General features: G+C 46.1%; 1 long non-coding RNA gene across 3 annotated transcripts; it reads right to left on the bottom strand.

Moving 5' to 3' along the window:
- Positions 1 to 346: 346 nt before the first annotated feature.
- Positions 347 to 8,597, bottom strand: LOC122440288. 3 transcript variants are annotated; one of them, XR_006269078.1, is made up of 4 exons: positions 8,341 to 8,597; positions 7,925 to 8,038; positions 5,410 to 5,658; positions 347 to 658 (listed from the first exon to the last, which is right to left on the bottom strand). It is a non-coding gene; the product is annotated as an uncharacterized LOC122440288 (long non-coding RNA). The 3 variants fall into 3 exon arrangements; XR_006269079.1 differs by lacking the exon at positions 347 to 658 and adding an exon at positions 3,456 to 4,553; XR_006269077.1 differs by lacking the exon at positions 347 to 658 and having other exon boundaries at positions 3,456 to 5,658.
- Positions 8,598 to 8,613: the final 16 nt, after the last annotated feature.

The raw sequence follows: 8,613 nt of genomic DNA, 5'->3' as shown, positions 1-8,613 counted from the left end.
GGCATTCTAGCTATTCCTGAAGAATTTCTAGCCAACCTCTGTGGCCTGTGCCTGCAGCCTGGAGGCAAAATCCAAGCTAGCAAGTGAGCATCTTGCTAAAATGCAGATTCTGATTCAGGTCTAGGTCGGAACCTGGGAGTCTGTATTTTCAACAAATTTCCTGGTGATGCTAATGCTGGTTTGGAGGCCACAGCAAGAAAGTAGCAGGCTCTAGAGAGCAACAGAAAAAAATCTAGTATGCTACTGCACACCTCTGCTCAACTCTGATTAATGATATTCACACTGGTAGCCTGAGACTGGCCATATGAAGTATTTACATCAAGGATATCAGCACGACAAAGCAGGGTCCGTTTTATTGTTTTATTGTCTTCGAAACTTACGTATGGGAAAATGGGAAAATTTACAAGAAACTATACATACACAGGGCACAAGTGTAATTAGACAGAAACACACGCTTCTCTGCTTCTCCCAAAGAAGCAGCCGTTGAACACTCACCACACCCCACTGGTTGTACAGAAATGTATAGAACAACCATATAAATACTGCAAACCAGTCAGTCCTAAAGGAAGTCAGCCCTGAATACTCACTGGAAAGACTGAAGCTGAAGCGCCAATACTTTGGCCATCTGATGTGAAGAGCCAGCTCATTGGAAAAGACCCTGAGGGTAGAAGAGGGTGACAGAGGATGAGAGGGTTGGATGGCATCACCAACTCAATGGACACGAGTTTGAGCAAACCCTAGGAGATGGTGAAGGACAGGGAAGCCTGGCCGGCCAGAGTCCACGGGTTAGCAGAGTCAGTCAGACAAGACTTGGCAACTGAACAACAAAACTTCTATTGAGACCCAACAAGTAAATATTTTAAGATTTTTGGGCCAGACAGTCTGTTAAAAGAACTCAGCTCTGTGGTTGCAGCTTGAAAGCGGCCACAGACATCATGTCAATGACTATGGCTGTTTTCAAGTAAATCTATGGGCACTGAGATTTAAATTTCACATGATTTTCACATGTCATGAGAGATTATTCTTCTTTTGGTTTTGTTTCAACAATTGAAAATGTAACAGCCACCCTTAGCTTGAAGACAGATGTGGCCCAAAGGCTACAGGACCTCCTTGTTCAGGTCATACCGGAGCAGGAGTGGAGCTGGGACCCAAACCGAAGACCTGGGGCACAGAGTTCCAAGCGTAGGGATCAGCCAGTGCAAACATCCTAAGGCTCAGAGAGTTTGGTGCGCTCCAAAGGGTGGGAAATATGCTCCCATGCCCAAAACCAAGGAATGGACCCAGAGACACGAAGCGCGGTCAAAGTGAGACTTTTAAGGATGGTCTTGCAAGACCGGTGTCTGGTGGGCAGGCACAGGCGGGCAGTTACAGCAAGCACTTTAGTCGCTAGCACGCAGATCCCTCCCTCAGTTCCTCACTGGCTGGGTACTATGGGGTGTACGATCATCCTGGAGGATTGGTTATAGGGTATCCTTCCTTCTCCCTTCCCGACCTAAGCCTGTTATCTCTCCCACAACATCCCGCTTGCTTAGGGACTTTCCAGGTGTGTGAACTTTGTGGTTGTTACATCAGCAAACTGTTAGGCAAGCTTGGCTCCTAGTAGTTTTCCACTCAGAGCTAGCTACCTTTGAAAATGGACCCCTTTTTTATTTCTTACAAATTCCGGATGGAGAAACTCTATACAATCAGCAAAAACAAGACTGGGAGCTGCCTGTGGCTCAGATCATGAACTCCTTCTTGCCAAATACAGACGGAAATTGAAGAAAGTGGAGAAAACCACTAGACCATTCAGGTATGACCTAAATCAAATCCCTTATGACTATACAGTGGAAGTGAGAAATAGATTTAAGGGACTAGATCTGATAGACAGAGTGCCTGATGATCTATGGATGGAGGTTCGTCACATTGTACAGGAGACAGGAATCAAGACCATCCCCAAGAAAAACAAATGCAACAAAGCAAAATGGCTGCCTGAGGAGGCCTTATAAATAGCTGTGAAAAGAAGGGAAGCGAAAGCAAAGGAGAAAAGGAAAGATATACCCATTTGACTGCAGAATTCCAAATAGCAAGGAGAGATAAGAAAGCCTTCCTCAGCGATCAATGCAAAGAAAGAGAGGAAAACAATAGAGTAGGAAAGACTAGCGATCTCTTCAAGAAAATTTTCATGCAAAGATGGGCTCAATAAAGGACAGAAATGGTAGGGACCTAACATAAGCAGAAGATATTAAGAAGAGGTGGCAAGAATACACAGAACTGTACAAAAAAGATCTTCATGACCCAGATAATCACGATGGTGTGATCACTCACCTAGAGCCAGACATCCTGGAATGTGAAGTCAAGTGGGCCTTAGGAAGAGTCACTACGAACAAAGCTAGTGGAGGTGATTGAATTCCAGTCGAGCTATTTCAAATCCTGAAATATGATGCTGTGAAAGTGCTGCACTCAATATGCCAACAAATTTGGAAAACTCAGCAGTGGCCACAGGACTGGAAAATGTCAGTTTTCATTCCAATCCCAAAGAAAGACAATGCCAAAGGATGCTCAAACTACTGCACAATTGCATTCATCTCACATGCTAGTAAAGTAATGCTTAAAATTCTCCAAGCCAGACTTCAGCAATATGTGAACTGTGACTTCCAGATGTTCAAGCTGGTTTTAGAAAAGGCAGAGGAACCAGAGATCAAATTGCCAACATCTTCTGGATCATCAAAAAAGTAAGAGAGTTCCAGAAAAACATCTATTTATGCTTTATTGACTATGCCAAAGCCTTTGACTGTGTGGATCACAATAAACTGTGGAAAATTCTGAAAGAGATGGGAATACCAGGCCACCTGACCTGCCTCTTGAGAAACCTGTATGCACATCAGGAAGCAACAGTTAGAACTGGACATGGACCAACAGACTGGTTCCAAATAGGAAAAGGAGTACATCAAGGCTGTATATTGTCACCCTGCTTATTTAACTTACACGCAGAGTACATCATGAGAAACACTGGGCTGGATGAAGCATAAGCTAGAATCAAAATTGCCAGGAGAAATATCAATAACTTCAGATATACAGATGACATCACCCTTATGGCAGAAAGTGAAGAACTAAAGAGCCTCTTAATGAAAGCAAATGAGAAGTGTGAAAAAGTTGGCTTAAAGCTCAACATTCAGAAAACTAAGATCATGGCATCCAGTCCCATCACTTTATGACAAATAAGATGGGAAACAGTGGAAACAGTGGCTGACTTCATTTTTCTGGGCTCCAAAATCACTGCAGATGGTGACTGCAGCCATGACATTAAAAGATGCTTACTTCTTGGAAGGAAAGTTATGACCAGCCTAGACAGCATATTAAAAAGCAGAGACATTAGTTTGCCAACAAAGGTCCGTCTAGTCAAGGCTATGGTTTTTCCAGGGGTCATGTATGGATGTGAGAGTTGGACTATAAAGAAAGCTGAGCGCCGAAGAATTGATGCTTTTGAACTGTGGTGTTGGAGAAGACTCTTGAGAGTCCCTTGGACTACAAGGAGATCCAACCAGTCCCTCCTAAAGGAGATCAGTCCTGGGTGTTCATGGCCTTTGTGATGGTTCCATCAGGAGCTGTATTGTTGGGAATGAAAGTACAGCATTTCCTGCCCAGCATAACACCAACACCCCCTTTCTCTGCTAGTTATCACGTCCAGTGTGATCTTATTTTCCCAGGCCATTCTACTGGTGGCATCCAATTAGCTAGCTACTCCTTGGAGGGCATCTCTGGTATATCTGATAAATCTCTTGGTTATAATATATGTAATTAATCCAATCTACATTTTTTTTTTTAAGTAACTGTGAACCACCTAAAAAGTACTGACTCAAACCCTGTAGCTATTTGGTTTCAGGCCTTGAATTCATTAAGAACTCCCCTAGGGACTCCTGTTGAATCAATTTATTTATTTATACATATATATATATATATATATATATATGTCAAAGGAGTCCCCCGCTGTTCTCCGACTTTGGTGGCTGGCTGGCTTTTCAGGTACCTTGTGGAATGCCAGGGTAAAGGGAATGGGCACTGAGTGAAAGCCCAAGTCCCTGTCCAACTTGACGGCAGTCAGTCTAGGAGGTTCCTTTTCCCACAAAACCACCAGACATCAGCCCGGGGTCTACGGAGGGTTGAGTAGTTACCGTTGTCTGGCTCATCAGTAATGTTCAAGATGCTGGGACAGGTGGCAAGTTCTCCCATGGGTCTACTGAACTCTGCCCCCTGCCTAGAGAGGCAAGAGGACTTGCTGTGCCCAGTCATATCTGACTCTCTGCGACCCCATGGGATTTTCCTGGGAAGAATACTGGAGTGGGTTGCCATTTCCCTCTCCAGAGGATCTTCCCAACCCAGGGATCGAACCCGAGTCTCCTGCATCTCCTGCATTGGTTCATATTCCCCATGGAGAAAGGGGACGGCTCTTGGGTCCGACCTTTGCAGTTCGGGAAAGTCTCATGACAGATTCTTGTAGGTCTTCTCCCCACGCATCTTTGTCCTGGTAAAGGGCCAACATGTGGTGCATTCCTCCCAGATCAGTGTCCCATCTGAGGGGGAACGGAACCACCTGTGTCTGTGGGTATCCAGCCACACATGCGTAACAATCACTCTTATGATGGGCTTGCACTGTAAATTTGACCCATTTGACCCAGGCATTTGTCTCTTCATACCCTGTCTCAATTTCTAAAGTCTGTCTTATATCTTTTTACCTCAATTATTTCTATCCTTTTGGTATCATTAATAGAAACAACATGGTTTTCGGAGCTCAAGATCAGGACAATCTCCAATACACGGGAGGTTTTTATTTTCAATCAAGTTAAGAACAAATCACCCCAACGGGTCTTTCCCAGTGACATCTGTCCCTAACCCATATACCTGAGATGCCACTTTTGGCTTTTAATCTAGGGTAGCTGGGTTGTTAACGGTTAAGAGGATAGAGTTGCATTTTAGATTTTGACTGGCTTCTGGTGGAATGCCCTTAGGTGTATTTTGTCTTTCAAAGGCCTCCAACTAGGAGTCACCCACCCTATGTTTACCGTCCAGTCCTGAAACTGGGTGGTCCACCATACATCATCCCAACTGGGGCAGGGGCTTGCTCTAGTATAAGCCAAATCTGGTTCAGGGCAAAGATACTTATCTGCCTGCAACAACTGTCTCTGGTTTTCTAAGTTTCCACAAGGTAAAATTTGGCAGGCATCAAAACTCATAGTCTGAGGTGACAAGGTTTTGGTTATATTGACAACCAACCTCATTGGATACTCAGGGGTTCCTTGTCAATTTCTACTCTAACTTTTTACCTGTTGGTTTCCATACCAGTTTCCAAAGGTGTGGCCACATGGTTAATGGTTATTGTGAAGGGGAGGATTCAGAGGGAAGGATTTAACAAGGATTTCTTAAAGTTACCTTTAAAGGCTGCTCATTGGTCCTTTCCCTTCCCTTTGAGGTCTCTTTTATTGGCCCCTTGACTCGTGTATAATGAGTACAACCTTTTCCAGCAGTCCACACAGCCGTCTCAGTGGTCAGGAGCACTTGACAAGGGCCTTTCCAGCTTGGTTGGAGTTTGTCTTCTTTCCAGGGTTTGATTAACACCAAGTCACCCGGCTGGAAGTGATGAATTCTACAGGCAGAGTCTGGGCAAGGTGTCCTTTTAATCTGGGGAATGATAAGGGAGAGGAAATGGTCAGTATATAGTTTCTTAGAAATTGGTCTTAGCCCAGGAAGTCTGCCTCCCGGTGTGTTTTCCTAACCACCCTCTTGTTAATTTCCTGGCAGGCCAGTGTAAGCCTGTTTCGCAACGGTGTAAATTCTCAGGCAACCATAACTTCTAAGTACTGTATCATACATAGCCTGGGGGCCCCAATGGGCATTAATTTCCTCATCGTGGGCTTACTTGTCATTTTCCTTCTGTCGGGTAACACCGATCTTTGGTCTTCAGTTGGGTGTTTGAGATTAGGATCAATAGCTTCATTTTCTCCCCTAGAGAGGCTCGCTTAGTGGCTTCATCTGTGAGACTGTTCCCTGTGGCTTCCATAGACTTCCCTTCCTGGTGACCAGTTACATAAGCTATAGTTACCTCGTTTGGAAGCAGGGGACTTTCTGGAATTTGTTTAATCAATAGAAGTATTATACCTAACGTTGACGGCTCTAAAGTGAAAGTGAAGTCGCTCAGTTGTGTCCGACTCTTTGCGACCCCATGGACCGTAGTCTACCAGGCTCCTCCGCCCATGGGATTTTCCATGCAAGAATACTGGAGTGGGTTGCCATTTCCTTCTCCAGGAGATCTTCCCGACCCAGGGATTGAACCCAGGTCTCCCTCATTGTAGGCAGATGCTTTACCGTCTGAGCCACCAGGGAAGTCTAAAGACATGTCTATATTAACACTTTAACATCAGATATTAACTTAATACTGAATATTTTTTTAGTTTTCATGAATCTAAAATTCTGGCCAGTTATTTTTTTGTATTTTGAAAATTTAAATAAGCTCTTTTCTCAAGCCAATTAAGTAGTGCTCATTTACAAAATAATTTTGATAACATCATCCACAGGTAAAGCATAATATTACATACCTATAGACAAACAGAGAGAGCTCATAGATTGAAATTTACTAGATTATTTCTAGCTAGCTTTCTTTAACAACTGCCTATGCAGTAAAAGAGCCCATTTTGGCTATTTTTAGGACAAAAATTTTCCTTTAATCCCAAGTAGATACCTGCAAGAATAAGTTTTGTACATGCATAAACCAGGCTGGTGTTAGAGGCTGTTTTCTGATGCCCCATGTTTCGGTGTTTGAGGGATTTTATTTCCCATTTTAAGTTGAATTTGTCATGGGTAAAATTTGCTAGTGAAATTGTGTGGTGCGCCAGTGTGCTGCATGTGAGTTTATCTCCTTTAGGAGTCACCCCAGAGTCGTTTCAGCCCTCTTACGTGTCTCAGTAACTCCCTTCGGCAGTCTAAGAGCACCATGGGTGCTCAGATCGATCAATGGCCAATTCTTATTTGAGACCCCTGGACAAGCAAGTGTTTTAATTAATGAGTGGATTTCCCTAGGGGACCACAGCCTGAGGACTCGGCCTCCACCATTCCCGGAAATTTCCCAGTCACCTGAGAAAATCATGAGCGGCCGGGAGGAGTAATGTCCCATTTCTCTGGAGCAAAGCTCTCATGTAAAAATCTTCATTTTTATCCAGACAAATTCTAGTTAAGCAACCAAACAGAGGAAAAGCATCACATCAGCCTCCAACTTAACTACTCAGCATAGACCACTCTGCCTCCTACAACCAGGCAACAGTGCTATCTTTCATCAGAGCCTTACTCAGTGTCTAGTCCTGGCAGGACTATCCTGCCCAAAATCTCAACATCCTCCCCAGTGGACTATGGGGCGGGGATGGCAGAGGAAGAATCCTCATCTCCCCCTTTCTTTGGTTCCCTAGGCCTAGAACATTTATTCCCCATATTCGGCTGGTCCCTATACCCCAGTTTCCCTGTGCACTCAAGCTCCCCACACTGGAGGCTTCTTGCACACTCTTGAGAATCCCTTTGACCATCTCAGGCCATTTCTCAGGTGGCGCTAGTAGACAAGAACCTCTCCGCCAAAGCAGGAGACTTAAGATGTGCTGGTTTGCTCCCTAGGTGAGAAAGATCCCCTGGAGGAGGGCATGGCAACCCACTCCAGTATCCTTGCCTGGAGAATCCCAAGGACAGAGGAGCCTGGTGGGCTACAGTCCATGGGGTCACAAAGAGTCTGACATGACTTAGCATGCACCGCCGTTTTCCTCGGGGAAGAAGGAAACTGAGGATTGGGACTCCATACTCGCTTACATCTCAGTCACACACACTCGACCTCCGAAAATGCCCAACCACCAAGGCAGTACTAATAGTTCAATTTCTGCCTGGTTGCCCCGGTGCCTGCTTTTCTCACCTGTGTAGGTTTCACTGTCTTCCAGACGGTGGGCGATAGCCAGCCCAGGTGATCTATGAAGACAGACGCCGTTCGGTCCAGGGCCTCGTGGGCATTCGTCCTGGAACGCCTATTCTGATGGTTCAGTGAGGTCAGGTCCCCTGCGCTGACTCCCCTGATCAACATCTGAGCCCCGCCCCACCCCCATGAACCTTCCCTTTGGCCAGTGATCTCCAACCTCTGACCTCTATTTCCCCCAACCATCCCCCACATCTCCAAGTGGCCTCAGAAAGTTTGCCAGACGTACTGGTTCCTTAGAAGGGAAATCTGAGGCCTGAGGTGACAAAGGGCACCCCAAGACCCCTCTCCAGGGTCCCCTCCAAGCCCCGGGCTTGCGCACGTGAAATGCCTCCCCCCGCCCCAACCCAGGGATTTACCTAGAAGGCCTTTGTTGCGGCGCCCTCCGCTGTCCACGCTCCAGCCTCGGGGGCAGGGCCGGAAAACAAACGGAAAGCAGAGGCATGAAAACCCACTCCGGCCGGGCGGCTGTAAAGAACTTCGGATCCCGCGTTGCTCGCCGCGCGCTCGAGGATCACTGGGCGAGCACCCTGCCCTGCCCTGCCCTGCCCACGCCCCCTCGGTCGGCGGGAACAGGAGGCGGGGGCGGTTAATGCGCAGGCGCGTGCTACGAGCTGGGCCAGAACCGGACT

This window comes from Cervus canadensis, chromosome 4 (assembly GCF_019320065.1).
Source record: "Cervus canadensis isolate Bull #8, Minnesota chromosome 4, ASM1932006v1, whole genome shotgun sequence".
NCBI classification, from domain to species: Eukaryota; Metazoa; Chordata; class Mammalia; order Artiodactyla; family Cervidae; genus Cervus; species Cervus canadensis.
This window is presented reverse-complemented; position numbering and strand designations above follow the sequence as displayed.